The sequence below is a fragment of the Manacus candei genome, unplaced genomic scaffold (genome assembly GCF_025592945.1).
Source record: "Manacus candei isolate 608988 ecotype Guabito, Panama unplaced genomic scaffold, ASM2559294v1 h1tg000189l, whole genome shotgun sequence".
Classification (NCBI taxonomy): Eukaryota; Metazoa; Chordata; class Aves; order Passeriformes; family Pipridae; genus Manacus; species Manacus candei.
The window spans coordinates 1,072,599-1,089,742 of record NW_026138237.1 but is presented as its reverse complement, the minus strand read 5'-3'; positions in this window follow the sequence as shown (position 1 = coordinate 1,089,742).

Here is a 17,144-nt window from a genome sequence, read left to right as displayed (position 1 = left end):
GCAGAGAGACCTCAAATCAGAGGTTTGGGCAATCCTCAACCAGAGGAAGTTCAACAAGGGGAAGTGCCAGATTCTGTCCCTGTGATGGGGCAACCCTGAATGTCCGGACAGACTGGGAATGATATTCTGCATAGCAGCGCTGGAAAATGGCCTCTGGGGTCCTGGTGGATGGCCAGTTGGCCAAGAGTCAGTGGTGCTCTGGCGGGGGCTCACTGCTCGGTCACAGGAGGGTTTTCAGACACACGAGTCCTTCGCTTGCACACAGACACAGACAGTTCATGGCAGCAGGGGCAGTATCTCCTGGGGTTCCTGCTGCCACGCCAGGAGCCTGGATGCACCTAAGCCCTTGAGGGGTGCCACCTGCTCTGCCACTATCTGAGATGCCCCACCGCCTGAGAGATGGAAACGCGGAGCTCTGTCCAAGAGAAGCACATCCCAGAGCTGCACGCATGGGCTTTGCTGGGATTTAGAACCGTAAATGCAATGTGACACCGAGGCACTCTTTGTCCCACATAACTTCAAGGTCTCCCCAGGAGGTTGATAGCAATTGTTCTTGCTCAGGGTCATCTCCCCACACCAACAGCAGGTGTGTGCTCAAGACTTGTCTGTGCAATGCAAACAGATGTCTAGTTCTTCCGGTCTCTCCAAGGAAGGCAAAAGAATCTCTGTGTGCCGGGTGAGAAGTCAGTGCTGGAAGTTGTGGTTCTACTGTGAGTGCCAAGAGCGGATGGCAGGTCTGTGATGAATGCCCTGAGGAGATGACCTGGGTTTTCCAGTGCACATGGCAATAGATCACACCCTGCTTTGGTGGTCATTTATGTCCTACGGAGGTGACAGAGATGGGAAAGAGAATGAAATTTTTGAATGTGCCTCTGAGTGCCCCTCAACCTGCTGCAAATGTGCAGATTCCAGTACATCCAGTTCAGGTGTGAGAGGCTGTTCCCTGGTCCTCTGAGCAAGAAGAGCTGGACGAGGGGACACAGCAGAACTCGCTTACTGAGACTGCATCTCCATGAATCCCAAAGCAAGTGCGAGGGGTTATGCCACGTCCGACTTTTCTCAGGGGAAGGTGTTTCTCCCATGCACTGCCTCCCCGTGGCACTGGTGCCACAGCCCCCGACAAAACCACAAGTGGTCTTTGTGCCTAGCAAAAGTGCTCCTACTGCTAGCAGGGATGTTCCACGGGAAAGGCCAGGAGAGGTTGAGCCCGGAGGGCACTGAGCCCGGAGGGATGTTCTGCCTCTCGTGCCCCTCGACCATTCTCGCAAACCCAGCCCGGCCCCGCCCGTTCTACGGTGCAGAGCACAAACCGCTGCCACACTGCCGCCGCTGTCGCCTGGCCTCCGCCTCCAACCAGCACCCGAGGAGAGCCCGAGAGGCGCCGGCGCCTGTCCCAGCCCCGGGGCGGATTTGTCGGAGGAGGACAGGGGAGGAGGCGGAGAGGAGGCGGCCCACCAGGAGCAGAGAGTCGAGGCTGGCCGGGGCAGCGAGGCGCCGGGAAGCGGATCGGCGGCTGCGGCGCTGTCGGGGAGCGGGGCTGGTGTCGCTGGTCGCGGTTTTGATCTGTGCGCAGGGCTGGTGGCCGGAGACCGTATCCATTCCTACCGGCAGCTCCCGGGTCACAGCCCCGAGCTCCTCGTACGCGCTGCTAAATTGTCCAGAGAGCTGCTGGTGCCAACGGGGTGGCTGTTGGTGACGGGAGACGGTCTTTCCACCGTCCTCTGGCTCTCCGGACCCCATCATGGGAACGCGGCTCTGTATTCCTGGGCCCTGGCTGACACGGACTCATTGACACTGTCGTCTTCAGAGATTTCAGGGGATTCTCTTAGAAACAAAACTCGGTTAATTGGTTCTACGGCAGAGCAAATTAGCACCCCTATAAAAACATGGCTTTTCATTCCTACACAGAGCGCAGGCTTGCGACAGAATGCCTGAGTGCAAAGTGATTTATACAGCACAGGGCAGAGCAAATCTGGGCATCCTGCAGTCAGCTGCCATGTGTGTCCCTAGCTTCTCTTGAGGCATCGTCTCCTGGTTACTCTGATCCACTCCAGGCAGGAGCCGCGATTCTCTGGTTCATGAAGATCTTTCTCTTTGGATAGCAGGAGGGGTTCTTGCCTTGCCTAGAGTGTGGTAAAGACAGAGAGTAAGGGTCCGCAAGATTTGGAGTGTCACTCGTCAAGGATCTGGACACTACATCTCTGACGTGTTCTGAAGAAGCTGTGAAGGCAGCCAGTGCGAAGGAGCGAGGTGCAACCAAGCCAGACCAAGTGTTAGAGGTGGTGAGAGAGGAAAGCAAAGCAGTAAGAAAGGAAAAACCTCCAGCCATGTGGCCCTGGCCTCAGGAAGGATGGTTGCAGGACCATCCTTCCTTAGCCTCTCAGTAAAAATGCAGAATTCTCAGCTTCCTCTAAATGTGTTCTCTCTCCTCTGATACTTAAGATGGTAGAAAATTTTCAGGAGCACACAGGCATAAGGAGGGTGAAATCGATAATGCTCTTCCACCTGGGAAGCATGTGAAGACCTCTGTTTCCTGTGGTGTGATGGGTGCCTGGGATCCCTCTGGACTTGGTTTAGGGAAGGGACTGTGTGTAAGGGTCTCCATCTGCCAAGCCCCCAGACCTTCAACTGCCCTGGGTGGGCCAGGGCTCTCCTAGCCCCACCACTCGCAAGCAGCACTCTGGTAGTTGCCCCATGTGCTCCCTGCATGTGCGTCAGGGTCTTCATCCTGTTCCCTGCTCATCCCTCAGTACATTCCCTAGGGTATATGCTCTCCTTGCCATCACTGGAGCTGGGATGTGAGGGAAGAGACGATGGCGGTGTAAGAAGCACATGGCCTGTCAATCTGAAGATCCTCGATACCAAACACCACCCCTGCCACCCAGCCCGGCCCCGCCGCGCTGCCGCCGCTGTCACCTGGCCTCCGCCTCCAGCCAGCACCCGAGGAGAGCCCGAGAGGCGCCGGCATCTGTCCCAACCCCGGGGTGGATTTGTCGGAGGAGGACAGGGGAGGAGGGAGAGGAAGGTAGAGGAGATGGAGAGGAGGCGACCCGCCAGGAGTAGAGAGTCGGGGCTGGCGGGGGCAGCGAGGCACCGGGAAGCGGATCGGCGGCTGCGGCGCTGTCGGAGAGCGGGGCTGGTGTGGTTTGGCCGCGGTTTTGATCTGTGCGCAGGGCTGGCGGCCGGAGACCGTAGGAGCCGGGGCAACCCCCTGGGGTGGACGTGCATATTCCTCGAGGTTGCCCTCCTGTCTGGTAGGTTCTTCACAAAGTTCTTCTCCCGAACTATCTTCCCAACCCTCCCTCCCTCTGGTCCATAAAGTATTCCCTGGGAAAAATCATCGCTTTTTTCTTTGTCGAGTCGTTATTCTTTCCTTGCTTTACTGTCTGTCCTTCAGTGAATTCATGCAGTCGTCCTTCCGCTTTCCTACTTTTCTTCCTCTCTTCGCTTGGCTTAATCCCGCAGCTTTTCATTCTTCAGTGACTTCACCAATCCACTTCTCTTTTCCGCTCACCTCTCTCCAGCAAATATTAATGGACATTTCAACTACTACACACCTTTATATCCTCTTAAAATTCTTCTCCGTATTGGCTTGACTGCTGCTGTGCCCTTTGTTTTGGGAAAAAACATCCAGTGCAAAAACACTTCCGACGGCTTTTCTTCATCTCCCTGCCAGTGTCTGCAGGTAGAGCCCAGGTGCAGCAGGACCCATTGGTAGAGACCAGCGAGAGCAGTGAAATCACCAAATGCTCACACGCCAACATACGAAACGGTGATTTTATCAATTCCTACTGGCAGCTCCCGGGTCACAGCCCCGAGTTCCTCGGTGCTAAATGGTCCAGAGAGCTGCTAAATGGTCCAGAGAGCTGCGGGCGCCAACGGGGCGGCTGTGGGTGACGGGTGATGGTCTTTCCACCGTCCTCTGGCTCTCCGGGCACCGTCATGGAGACGAGTTGGGTATTAGCGCTTCTATTAAAACAGGGTTTTTAGCCATACAAAGAGAACAGGCTTGAGTACCTGGGTGCCAAGTGACGTAAAAAGCACAGCGCAGCGCAAGAGGCACCAGTGCTAGAACACTGATTTTACCCCTGGCCTATCAAATCCTCATCTCACTAAACTTAATAATGCGTCAGATTCTGCTTCCAGGCTGCCTCTGGCACGACCTCCAGTTTTCTCCAGGCTGCCCAAATAGTTAGAGCTCTCTGTTTTCAGGACAAGCATACGTATTTCAGGTGTTCCCTAGTCTTCTGAGCAGGAGAAGTGACACAACTGGGATCTCATCACGGAGACTGTATCTCCATTGGTCCAAAGCGGGTGGGAGATGCCATGCCGTGATTTCTCATGGGCAGGTGCTTCACCCATGCACTGCTTCGGCGTAGAACTGGTGCCACAGCCCAAGTCTAAAACTAAGGTGCTATTTGTCTCCAGCAGAAATGCTCCTGCTGACAGCCCCGCTCCCCACAGACGTCGATCGGTCTCCCGGTGTATCGAAACCCCCGTAAGCCATGGCCCACTGCAAACAGAGAGATTTGAATATGTTGCCAGCCGGGGAAAACTGGAAGTCGTGCCAGAGGCAACCTGCAGGTTGAAAGGGATGCATTAATAAAGTTAGTGAGATAAGAGTTTGATAGACCTGGAGCAACTTTGGAATGATCTCGTGATTTTCTTTAGAAAAGGAGAAATGTCTGACTGCAGAGAGAGACAAGATATCTTTTGGTGGCAGCATGTGGAGGAGAGGACAGACGGAGAGGGATAGCGAAGTTGAAGTGGCGAGCAGAGAGAGAGAAGGAGGCCTGAGCTTTCTCTTCTTTCCCTCTTTATTTCTTTAGAGAAGTAAGATCACCTGGAGTGAACACATGAAAGACAGCAAGTACATGATCTGAAGCGATGTTTCTCTATTCAGTTGTATTCCCCCACGGGGCCTGAAAAGGCAGTTGACTATTTCCTGGGAGGAAAAAGAATGCATTTATGAAAAGCTGGGATATAGAGAGGAGGTGTACCAGGCAGAAAATGACGACGCTGTAGCCAAAATTCATGCTGAGACGAACCTGCCTGTTTGCCGAGAGTGTCAGAAATCTCCACCCTGTGCCGAGAGAAGAGAGCTGCCAGAAACGAATCTCTAAGAGGGGGAGTAAAGGAAGCAGGAGGGCGGAGAAATGAACTGTACTTTCAGTACCTCAAATGCTCTCTTTGGGTTTCTCCCTCCCCAAGCAACAACCCGTCTGGCTCCCCCAGTCGATGGCATTCTGAGCATTGCCTGGCTCTGGGGTCTCACACATGGGCAGAGATTGTTCCCGGTCAGCTCGCAGTGCAGTCCTCCCCTCCCCAGTTGCAATTGCCTGCTCTGCTGCACACCCACTGATGTGCTTTTGGGAGCTCCGGGCTTCTACCCTTCTGCACCTTTCACATCTTCCCGTGCTGTCCTCAGCTCTCTGGGTTGCTTGCAGCTTCCTCGGGGAACACGTGTCTCCTCTGCTTCTGTGGCTTTTCCCCTGTCCTTCTTCATCTGCCTGGGAAGAATGCCTCTCTCCCAGTTCCCCGGGAAAGGGAGATGAGCCCTGCTGGGCAGCAGCCCGGTGTCTCTAGATTTGCCTTTCTCTTCTGCGAAAACGCAAAGTCTGAGAGGAACTTGGCTCCAGCAGGGCTGCTGGATATCCCAGCCCCAGTGATGGCAAGGAGAGCATATGCCCTAGGGAATGTACTGAGGGATGAGCAGGGAACAGGATGAAGACCCTGACGCACATGCAGGGAGCACATGGGGCAACTACCAGAGTGCTGCTTGCGAGTGGTGGGGCTAGGAGAGCCCTGGCCCACCCAGGGCAGTTGAAGGTCTGGGGGCTTGGCAGATGGAGACCCTTACACACAGTCCCTTCCCTAAACCAAGTCCAGAGGGATCCCAGGCACCCATCACACCACAGGAAACAGAGGTCTTCACATGCTTCCCAGGTGGAAGAGCATTATCGATTTCACCCTCCTTATGCCTGTGTGCTCCTGAAAATTTTCTACCATCTTAAGTATCAGAGGAGAGAGAACACATTTAGAGGAAGCTGAGAATTCTGCATTTTTACTGAGAGGCTAAGGAAGGATGGTCCTGCAACCATCCTTCCTGAGGCCAGGGCCACATGGCTGGAGGTTTTTCCTTTCTTACTGCTTTACTTTCCTCTCTCACCACCTCTAACACTTGGTCTGGCTTGGTTGCACCTCGCTCCTTCGCACTGGCTGCCTTCACAGCTTCTTCAGAACACGTCCGAGATGTAGTGTCCAGATCCTTGACGAGTGACACTCCAAATCTTGCGGACCCTTACTCTCTGTCTTTACCACACTCTAGGCAAGGCAAGAACCCCTCTTGCTATCCAAAGAGAAAGATCTTCATGAACCAGAGAATCGCGGCTCCTGCCTGGAGTGGATCAGAGTAACCAGGAGACGATACCTCAAGAGAAGCTAGGGACACACATGGCAGCTGACTGCAGGATGCCCAGATTTGCTCTGCCCTGTGCTGTATAAATCACTTTGCACTCAGGCATTCTGTCGCAAGCCTGCACTCTGTGTAGGAATGAAAAGCCATGTTTTTATAGGGGTGCTAATTTGCTCTGCCGTAGAACCAATTAACCGAGTTTTGTTTCTAAGAGAATCCCCTGAAATCTCTGAAGACGACAGTGTCAATGAGTCCGTGTCAGCCAGGGCCCAGGAATACAGAGCCGCGTTCCCATGATGGGGTCCGGAGAGCCAGAGGACGGTGGAAAGACCGTCTCCCGTCACCAACAGCCACCCCGTTGGCACCCGCAGCTCTCTGGACAATTTAGCAGCGCGTACGAGGAGCTCGGGGCTGTGACCCGGGAGCTGCCGGTAGGAATGGATACGGTCTCCGGCCACCAGCCCTGCGCACAGATCAAAACCGCGACCAGCGACACCAGCCCCGCTCCCCGACAGCGCCGCAGCCGCCGATCCGCTTCCCGGCGCCTCGCTGCCCCCGCCAGCCTCGACTCTCTGCTCCTGGTGGGCCGCCTCCTCTCCACCTCCTCCCCTGTCCTCCTCCGACAAATCCGCCCCGGGGCTGGGACAGGCGCCGGCGCCTCTCGGGCTCTCCTCGGGTGCTGGTTGGAGGCGGAGGCCAGGCGACAGCGGCGGCAGTGTGGCAGCGGTTTGTGCTCTGCACCGTAGAACGGGCAGGACCGGGCTGGGTTTGCGAGAATGGTCGAGGGGCACGAGAGGCAGAACATCCCTCCGGGCTCAGTGCCCTCCGGGCTCAACCTCTCCTGGCCTTTCCCGTGGAACATCCCTGCTAGCAGTAGGAGCACTTTTGCTAGGCACAAAGACCACTTGTGGTTTTGTCGGGGGCTGTGGCACCAGTGCCACGGGGAGGCAGTGCATGGGAGAAACACCTTCCCCTGAGAAAACTCGGACGTGGCATAACCCCTCGCACTTGCTTTGGGATTCATGGAGATGCAGTCTCAGTAAGCGAGTTCTGCTGTGTCCCCTCGTCCAGCTCTTCTTGCTCAGAGGACCAGGGAACAGCCTCTCACACCTGAACTGGATGTACTGGAATCTGCACATTTGCAGCAGGTTGAGGGGCACTCAGAGGCACATTCAAAAATTTCATTCTCTTTCCCATCTCTGTCACCTCCGTAGGACATAAATGACCACAAAAGCAGGGTGTGATCTATTGCCATGTGCACTGGAAAACCCAGGTCATCTCCTCAGGGCATTCATCACAGACCTGCCATCCGCTCTTGGCACTCACAGTAGAACCACAACTTCCAGCACTGGCTTCTCACCCGGCACACAGAGATTCTTTTGCCTTCCTTGGAGAGACCGGAAGAACTAGACAGCGTGTATCTGTTTGCATTGCACAGACAAGTCTTGAGCACACACCTGCTGTTGGTGTGGGGAGATGACCCTGAGCAAGAACAATTGCTATCAACCTCCTGGGGAGACCTTGAAGTTATGTGGGACAAAGAGTGCCTCGGTGTCACATTGCATTTACGGTTCTAAATCCCGGCAAAGCCCATGCGTGCAGCTCTGGGATGTGCTTCTCTTGGACAGAGCTCCGCGTTTCCATCTCTCAGGCGGTGGGGCATCTCAGATAGTGGCAGAGCAGGTGGCACCCCTCAAGGGCTTAGGTGCATCCAGGCTCCTGGCGTGGCAGCAGGAACCCCAGGAGATACTGCCCCTGCTGCCATGAACTGTCTGTGTCTGTGTGCAAGCGAAGGACTCGTGTGTCTGAAAACCCTCCTGTGACCGAGCAGTGAGCCCCCGCCAGAGCACCACTGACTCTTGGCCAACTGGCCATCCACCAGGACCCCAGAGGCCATTTTCCAGCGCTGCTATGCAGAATATCATTCCCAGTCTGTCCGGACATTCAGGGTTGCCCCATCACAGGGACAGAATCTGGCACTTCCCCTTGTTGAACTTCCTCTGGTTGAGGATTGCCCAAACCTCTGATTTGAGGTCTCTCTGCGGGGCCTCCGTCTTCCATGAGGCCCTGGAGTGTTACAATGGCCCCTTGATTGCTTGGGAATGTGCAATGTTCTCTGTTCCATGTGTTCCATGAGGCCCCATATTGTCACAATGGCACTGAAATGAGAGAGGATCTCCATCCTTAATGGCTTCGTAAATCAGAAGTTTTTCTTAGATAAAACTCCTAATCAACAAAGGGGTTTGCTTTCTTGGCATGGTAGCAGTCTTTTCTTTTCTTTTAAGACTACAATTAGTTGTAGGAGAGAGAATGTAGATGATACATGGAAACTAATAGAGTGTATCATATGCCCATCTTCAAGAAATTAGCTTACAGGCCTCAGAAAACTTGTTTAATTGTTTAATTGTTCTGTTAAGAAGAAAGTCTTACATTGTTTAAGCAAATGGGAAGTTCTAAGATACGTCTTAGCTGGTCCTAAAGCATTTAGTTTAGGGGTTAGGGGTCGGATAGATCAATCAGAGATGCTACGAGGCCTGCTAAGGGAGAAAGACCACTCTGTGAAAATGACTGCCCCTCCCAGAAGAAATGGACGCTAGATGGCAGTCTTGCTCCACGAATAAAATCCAAGAGGCTATTTGACCCGAAAATCAGAAGAGAATTTTGGACTGCTTGTGAAGGGGAGGGTCTTTCAAGTATCACTGTATTTATACTCTGAAATTTATACTGATTCTTTGATTCATGCATGGCAGAGTACCCCCATGAATCCCCAGCTGGCATATTAAAGAAATGTTCGATCCAATGGTTTCTGGTCATGGGGTTTAATTCTTTTGTTTTATCCCTTTGATTCCATGAAGTTCCAAAAATATCCCACGGTTTGTTTAATTCCATGAGGTCCCGCACATCCCAATGATGTCCCTTAAGTCCCTGGTTTCTGTAGTTTCCCAGGGAACATTTGCTTCTATGAGGCAGGGCAGTGCCACGACGGCCACTTGATTCCGTGAGTTCCCCCAGTCTCCCAGCAGTCCTTTGGTTCCATGAGACCCTGCAATGTTGCAGTGGGTTGACCTTACCTGGATGCCAGGTGCCCACCAAGCTGCTCTATTGCTGCCCTTCCCAGCCAGACAGAAGAGACAGAATAAGATGGAAAATTATTTCTACCTTGAGATCAGGCACTTTACTAAAGCAAAAGCCAAAGTTTGCGCATGCATAAGTGAAGAGGAAAATAAAAAGATTTTCTCTCTACTTCCTGTCAGCAGCGATACCTGGCCACTTCATGGGAAGCAGGGCTTCAACACACAGAGAAGCCGCTCAGAAGGCATGTATTGTAAAAAAATGGATTTTCCACCTTTCCTGTTCCTTTCCTGAGCTCTTGTCGCTGAGCTGACGCCATATATTCTGCAATGTCCCTTTGGTCCATTTGGCTCAACTGACCTGTCTGTATCGCCTCCCATGATCTTGCCCCCGATTCAGGGGACAAAGCCGACAATGCAGATGCTGCACCAGCCCTGCTCAGCAGTTGCCAAAGCACTGGTGTGATTAACCCCATTGGAGTTCCCAATGCAAAGCACAGCACTGTGACGCCTGCAGTGAGAAAATGAACTCCAGCTCAGACAGACCCAACACATGTGGGATTCTGAAATGTCTCAGGGTTCCTTTGGTTCCACGATGCCCCTCTCAGACCTGGTAGTAGAAAAATAAATCAAAAAATTGAGAAGAAATCATCTTAAAGTCATGCTAAGCCTGTCTTCTACAGTCCAGAATCTATATATGTGTGACTGCAGATACTTGGGATGAGGGTAGATGCTCAGAGGAATTCATGGGTTTCATCTAGGAAACCTGTCCCAAAGTTTTCACTGCCATTTCCTCCTTGGACATTTCCTGATGCCCGGAGGAAGCTCATGGCCAACAGCAGCTCCATCCCCCACTTCCTCCTCCTGGCTGCAGCTCTTGCACTTCTGCTTCTTCCTGGGCATCTCCCTGGCTGCCCTCCTGGGCAACGGCCTCATCCTCAGCACCGTAGCCTGCCACCACCACCTGCACACCCCCCAGGGACTTCTTCCTGCTCCACCTCTCCCTCACACCCCCGGGCTGCATCTGCATCACTCTCCCCAAAGCCATGACCAATTCCCTCTGGAACACCAGGGGCATGTCCTACTCAGGATGAGCTGCACAGGTGTTTTTTGCTTTTCTTCTTGATCACAGCGGAGCTTGCCCTTCTCACCATCATGTCCTACGACTGCTACATGTCCATCTGCAAAGCCCTGCACTACAGGACCCTCCTGGGCAGCAGAGCTTGTGCCCACGTGGCAGCAGCTGCCTGGGCCACTGGGAAGCGGGTCTGGCCCTGGGGCTGCAGGAGCTGCCGCCTGAGCTGATGATCTCCTGAGCAGTCCAGACATGCAGTCACTGTCCCTGTCCTCTATTGCCTCCCTTTCTTGCTGCAGGACCAGAAACGACTGTGCTGCTCTGCTGGGCTGGGGCGGGGCAGGGAGATGGGGGGACCAGGGAGGGGCTGGTCTGGGCAGTTCCAGTGACTAGAAAACCCCAATGTTCATCTGAAGTGTAGGAGTGGGCAGGGTGGGAGCATTACGGGGCTGAGGTGGCTCCAGGCTCTGGGAGTGGTAGCAGGAGCCCAGGGAGACACTGCCCCTGCTGCAATGAACTGCCTGTGTGTGTGCCAGGGAAGGACTCGTGTCTCTGAACACCCCCGTGTGTGCATCAGTCCAGCTCAGGGTTGGACACCTCTCAGAGCCCTGACACATTTCTCTGTGGGACTCCAGGAAAACCCCCGCTGTGCCAGGGAGTTACCAGATCCTTTGCTGTCACCCTCCTGGTGTCCTGTGTAATGATGAAACTAGAAAAGGTGATCATCATACCCTGGTAATTTTCTAAGAGGAGAAATGTCACTGCTGGAAAGAAGTGTCACTGCTGGAAAGAAGTGTCACTGAAGAGGGGAGAAGAGGGAACATCATTGTTTCCTTCAGTCTGTCCCACAGCTGGTTCCCCTGGAGCGCCAGGGACACCTGTGGGGAACCCAGAGGGGCAGAGAAAGGGTTGCCTTTGGCTCTTGCTGTGCTGCTCAGCTGGGCCAGGCTCCTGGCACACAGGGAAATCCTGGCAAGCGGGCAGCACTGCAGAGAGACAGCTCTGCCCAGGAGCAGCTCCTCTGCACAGCCCAGCAGGGCCGAGGGCACTGCCTGTAGGCACGAGAGAAGAGAAGAAAGGCAAAGGGAGGTTTAAGGCAGCAGAAAGATGGGAGGTGTTCAGCTGAGACACAACTTGGGGACACAACTTCACACTCCTCTGCAGAGTGAGTCTACAGGTGCAGGGCAATGTCGCTTGTGTTCCTGGAGGAATCTCCTAAAGCTACCACATCCCACAGCCTTGCACATCTGTCAGGACTCTCCCAGTTTCTCTGTTGCGCTGGAGGAGGATGTTCTCCAGGGCAGGCCTTCCCTGCAGCACCGTCAGAGGGACAGCGCAGGTGGGCTCCTTCTCCCAGGGATGGCTGTGGGCTGGGAAGGTGGGGGTGCAGCCAGGGATGCCCGGGGCTGTCCTGCAGAGCAGGGTCCCTGTGCTCCTGGGTTCTTTGTGCCAGGGCACGGACTTTGCTGCCTGCTGGGGTCAGGTCTCATCCTGCCTGGGTAGTTGCCCACCCCTCTGCAGGGAGAAGCTGTCGGTGGGTGGTGAGAACCCCAGCAGGAGCCAGGCAGGTTCTTCCTGCCGTTGGATGAGGTGTGTGTGGTCAGGGCTGTGGGAGGTCAGGGCTGCTCCCAGATCCAGATCACACCAGCACATTTCCAAGAGCACTGTCAAATAGGAAGGACAAAGCACAATTATTAGGAAGGAATGGAGCTTTTCTGAGTCAGTGTTTTCAGTTTCCTACTCCTGAGGAATCTGGGGGTTGAGAAATGGAAAAGGAGCTCCCATGTTGGACAAGTCACTGAGACTCCTGAGCTGTAACTTGGAATGCACAAGTGCTTCTGTAAGCAACTTCCTAAAGTGCTTTCAGCCTCTGCTCTGCTTTTGACAGAAGCGGCATCACTTCTGCTGGACCCATCTGTTTTTTCTTTATCTGCCCTTTTCCACCTGCAAAAAGAAAAGTTGCCCAGTCAGTGCGCTGCAAACAGGCAGGTTTCTCTCAGGTCACAGTGAGTGCACAGACATTCGGATGGAGTGGTGACAGGGAAGTCATGAATGGATTTCTGATGTTGAGTCTACTGTTTTGAAATCAGAAAATGTGGTGTTGAAGTCATCGTTAGCCTTTGAGAGGGAAACAGGAGAAAAATCGGATAAATTTGTTGCTAAAAATGAGCTGCTTCAAACTGAGGTTGACCACCTTCAAAGTCTTGTTAAAATTTGGATGATTATGAAACAGTCAACTCACGGATTACCCCCATCAATACTAGACAATGCCCGCAGTATAAAGGCATAAAGCCCTCCCAGCCCCTCCAGGAACCCTCAAATCCCATCCCGGTCCCACAGGACACTCCCAACTTCCCCTTAAACCCTCCGAGGCCCCCAGACTGCCTCCCAGACCCACAAAAACCCACAAGATGCCCCCAAACCCCTCCCAGTTACCTCCAGCCCTCCCAGGGCCTTTCAAACCCTCTCCTAGTTGCCCCCTTCCCCTTGAGTATGCCCCCAAACTCTCTCCCAGTTCCTTCCCACATCCCCGACGATTCCCCAAAACCCCTCACAGCTGCCCCAATCTCCCCAATCTCCCTCCCAAACCCCCAAACTCCCCCAAACACCTTCCCACTTACCCCCACGACCTCCAAGCCCTTCTCAGCCTCCCCATTCCTTCCCAAAGCCCCTCCCAGTTGCCGGCCCGTCCCCCAGGCTCGGGTGAGGAGGTGCCCCAGGCTGACGGGCCCGCCCAGGCAGGGGCGGTTCCAGCAGCATGTCAGGAGCCACCCCGTGCCCCGAAAACTCCCGCCCGCCCTGGAGCCACCTCAGCTGCCCCTGAAGGGGAGAAATCCAGGCCGGAGCAGAGCAGGGGGCAGGGCCGGGCTGGGACCTCGATGGACGGGGGCACTGGGAGAGCAGGGGAGAGACCGGGATGGGCTGAGAGGGCACTGGGGGAGAGGGGAGACACTGGGATGGGCTGAGGGGGCACTGGGAGGGAGAGGGGAAAGTTTTTTGCCCCTTTCCTGGGCACTTGAACACCCTCTGCACCCCCGTTCCCGGCCGTGCCGGCTGTCCTTCCCCCCCAAGCCATGAACAGGTTTTGGGGCTCCCTCGTGGGTCGCAGCCAATAGAACGGCTCTGCTGGAATGACGTCATTGCCAAATTCTGCTGGGCCCCTGTCCTTGTGCCGGTGAGTCACCCAATCGAACGTCGAAACTTCCGCGGGGGCTGCTGGGAGCGGGGCGGGGGGGGGCGGGGGAGGGGAGGATCGGGATTGAACCCGATTGGTCCCGATCGATCCCGGCCCCAGGGTCTCCCCCCGCCGCGCTGTTTTTCACGTGCGGCCCCAACGAGGCCATGGTGGTGTGGGGTGAGTTCAGGGGGTCCGGGGGCTCCTGGTGACCCCTCCGAATCTCCCCCAAGACTCTCGGGAACTGCCCAGATCCCCCCAAGAATGCTGGGGACCCTCCGCCTTTCCCCCTCGTCCCCCAAATCTCCTGTGCATCCCCTTAACCCTTGAAAATCTCCTGGGACCACCTCAGACCCCCAGACTCCCTCCTGGGGACCCCCAAACACTCTTCAGGACTCCGGGGCCCCTCCCGACCCTTGGGCAGGGCCCGGTGCTGCTGCTGGGGCAGGGGGTGAGGCCTTGCTGCCTGCCAGCTGCCTGGGCCCCTGTCCTTGCTGCGCCACATCCCCGAGGCTCCATCCCCGCTCCCCCAGCGCCAGCTCCCTCCTTCCCAGCCCCAACCAAGCCCTTCTCTGTGTCCTCCTGCAGGCCATGGCTTTCACAACATTCCTTTTGGTGCTTGTGCAAAGCATCATCCAGTCCCTGCAGGCGGTCGGGGAGGGGCTGCACAAGACTCAGTGAGCTTGGAGGTCTTTTCCAAGCTGAAGGACTCTTGGATTCTGTGATTGTGTGCTGGATTCAGCTGGGTCCGTGTTAGCAGCATTAGTTTGCTCCCAAAGTTTCCTCGCTGTCAGCTCTTGTGGCCTAAGGCTTGAGCTCCTTTAACTCCTTGTGCTGAGCTACTGATGGGAAAGGAGAGGCCTCTGCCAGCAGATTCCTGGTGTTCCCTGTAGAACAGTGAGGGAGAAGGTGTAGTCAAGTGGGAAGAGGAGTACTGTTTGTGTGTGGCCTCCTATGTGGCCTTGGCGCCTTTGAGGGGCTTGAAGGAGAAAAGAGCTTTGTTAAAGTGAGAAGTGAAATAGTGTGTTGTCTGTTCTCTCTGCAGGGAGAAGCTGTCGGTGGGGGAGGGGTCACCGAGTGGGGGAGAGGCCGTAAAGTGGGGGAGGGGCCACCGAGTGGGAGAAGGGTCACAGAATGGGGGAGGGGTCACAGAGTGGGGGAGGAGCCACAGAGTGGGGGAGGGGCCATAAAGTGGGGGAAGGGTCTGAGAGTGGGGGAGGGGCCATAAAGTGGATGAGGGGCCATAGAGTGGGGGAGGGGTCAGAGAGTGGGGGAGGGGCCATGAAGTGGGAGAGGGGTCACAGAGTGGGGGAGGGGCTACAGAATGGGGTAGGGGCCACAGAATGGGGAAGGGGCCATAAAGTGTGGGAGGGGCCATGGGGTGGGGGAGGGGTCACAGCCTGGACTCGGGGGGTCAGGGCAGTGACCTCGGGGAGGGGGAGGGGTCAGGGCATGGGGTAGGGGTCTCACCTGATCCCGGGGCTATCGGGACCATGGCGGGGCCGAACCTGGTGGGGACACCCAAGTTTTTCCCAAATTTCCCCTCATTTTTCCCAGTTTTTCATCCATTTCTCCCAAATTTCCCACTCTTTCCCCAATTTTCCCCCCATTTCCCCCATTTTTCCCAAATTTCCCCATTTTTCTCAATTTTTCCCCATTTCTTTTCCAAATTCCTTCCATTGTTCCCAAATTTCCCCCATTTTTTCCCATTTTCCCCAAATTTCTCCCCATTTTTCCCAACTTTCCCCAATTTTTCATCCAATTTTACCCAAATTCCCCCATTTTTTTCTCAATTCACCCCATTTTTCCCAAATTTCCCCATTTTCCCCAAATTCCGCCATTTTTTCCCAATTTTTTCCTAAATTTCCCCTAATTTTTCCCAATTATCCCCCATTTTTCCTGATTTTTCACCCGTTTTCCCCAAATTTCTTACTTTTTTCCCAGTTTTCCCTCCATTTCCCCTCAAAATCCCCCATCTCCCCAAATTTCTGACTTTTTCCCCAAAATTTCCCCCGTTTTTCCACATTTTCCCGGATTTTCCCCCAGTTTTCCTAAATTTCCCCCCATTTTTCCCCATTTTTATCAATTTTCCCCAAATTTCCCACTTTTTTCCCCAATTTTTCCCCATTTTCCCCCAAATTCCTGGTTTTTTCCCCCCATTTTTTCCCACTGGGGAAATTTGGGAAATTTGGAAAACTGGGGACCCAAAAATCCAAGAAAATGTGGGGAAATGGGGGAAAAATGTGGGGGAAATCTGGAGAAAAATCTGTGAAAATGTGGGAAAAATGGGGGGAAAATCAGGAAAATGGTGAAAAATGTGGGAAAATGTGGGAAAATGGGGAAATTGTGGAAAAATCTGGGGAAAATGTGAGAAAAATCCGGGGAAATGGGGAAAAATGTGGGAAATTCTGGGGAAAATGGGGAAAAATATGGGAAAATATGGAAAAATGAGGAAAAAAAGGGGGAAAATGGGGAAAAATGTGTGAAAATCTGGGAAAATGTGGGAAAAATGGGGGGAAAATCTGGGAAAATGGGGGGAAATGGAGAAAAAATCTGGGAAAATGGGGAAAAAATTGGGAAAAAACTGGGAAAATGGGGAAAAATTGGGAAAAAACCTGGGAAATTCTGGGAAAAATGGGAGAAAATCTGGGAAAAATGTGGAAAAAATGGGGGGGGAAGGGGAAAAAATGGGAAAAATCTGGGAAAATAGGGAAAAAATGGGGAAAATGGGGAATATTCTGGGAAAATCTGGAAATATGGGGGAAAAAATGTGAGAAAAATGGGGAAAAATCTGGGAAAAATGGGGGAAAATGAGGAAAAATCTGGGAAAATGTGGAAAAAATGTGGGAAAAATCATGGAAACTGGGGGGAAATTGGGAAAAAATCCGGGGAAATGTGGGGAAAAAAAGGGGGGAAATCTGGGAAAATGGGGAAAAAATCTGGGAAAAAATCTGGGAAAAAATCTGGGAAAAAATGGGCAAAATGAGGAAAAATCTGGGGAAATAGGGAGAAAATCTGGGAAAATGTGGGAAAAAAATTGGGAAAATGTGGGAAAATGGGGACGAAATGGGGAAAAATCTGGGGAAAATGGGGAAAATGGGGAAAAATCTGGGAAAATGTGAAAAAATTGGGAAAAACTGTGGGAAAATGAGGGAAATGAGGAGAAATCCGTGAAAATGGGGGAAAATGAGGAAAAATGGGTGAAAATGGGAAAAAATGGGAAAAAATCTGGAAAAATGGGGAAAATCGGGAAAAATCAAGAAAAATGGGGGAAAATCTGGGAAAATGTGGGAAAATGTGGGAAAATCTGGAAGAAAATCTGGAGAAAAATGTGGGAAAATCTGGGAAAAATGGGAAAAAATGTGGGAAAAATCAGGGAAAATGTGGGAAATTCTGGGAAAAGTGGAG